Source organism: Chrysochloris asiatica, unplaced genomic scaffold, assembly GCF_000296735.1.
Source record: "Chrysochloris asiatica unplaced genomic scaffold, ChrAsi1.0 scaffold00116, whole genome shotgun sequence".
Lineage (NCBI taxonomy): Eukaryota > Metazoa > Chordata > Mammalia > Afrosoricida > Chrysochloridae > Chrysochloris > Chrysochloris asiatica.
In genome coordinates, this window is record NW_006408634.1 from 5,556,216 (window position 1) to 5,556,780 (window position 565).

The following is a 565-nucleotide window of genomic DNA, read 5'->3' on the forward strand; positions in this document are numbered from 1 at the left end:
AGCCCTGGTGCTCCCAATGTTCCTTCTGCTACTTTGGTGTCCATTTGGAAGGTCTAAGGTTAGGGCCACCCTGGGCTTTTACTGATTGAATTTGGATGCAGACAAAGTGAATATTCTCTATCAGTCCCAAGTCTCCCCTTGTGTCCTGAGTCCCTCAGTTGCGTGTTTGAGCCCTGAGGTGCTTGCTGTCCTCCTTGCCCTCCAGGTTTGATGCCCAAGCCCTTGCTGTGGTCAGTGTGGAGCAACACTGTGACCCCAGCCGCAACATTCTGCTACAGTGCATGAGCCCTCTCCCCGACATGCGGTATGAGCTCCAGCATGAGGGGAAAGTGGTGATTCATATGGATTATCACTCATACAACAATATAGGCAACTTCCCACTGTTCAACGTGGGGCCCCAGCACACAGGAAACTACAGCTGCCGCTACTACACTTATGATGGAAAATCATATGTCAGCTCTGAGGACAGCGACCCCATGGAGCTCCGGGTGGAAAAGGGGTCACTGTGAGACATCACCTTTCCTCAAGGACAGTACCCACAAGCCCTCATCTCCCTTCTGTGTCC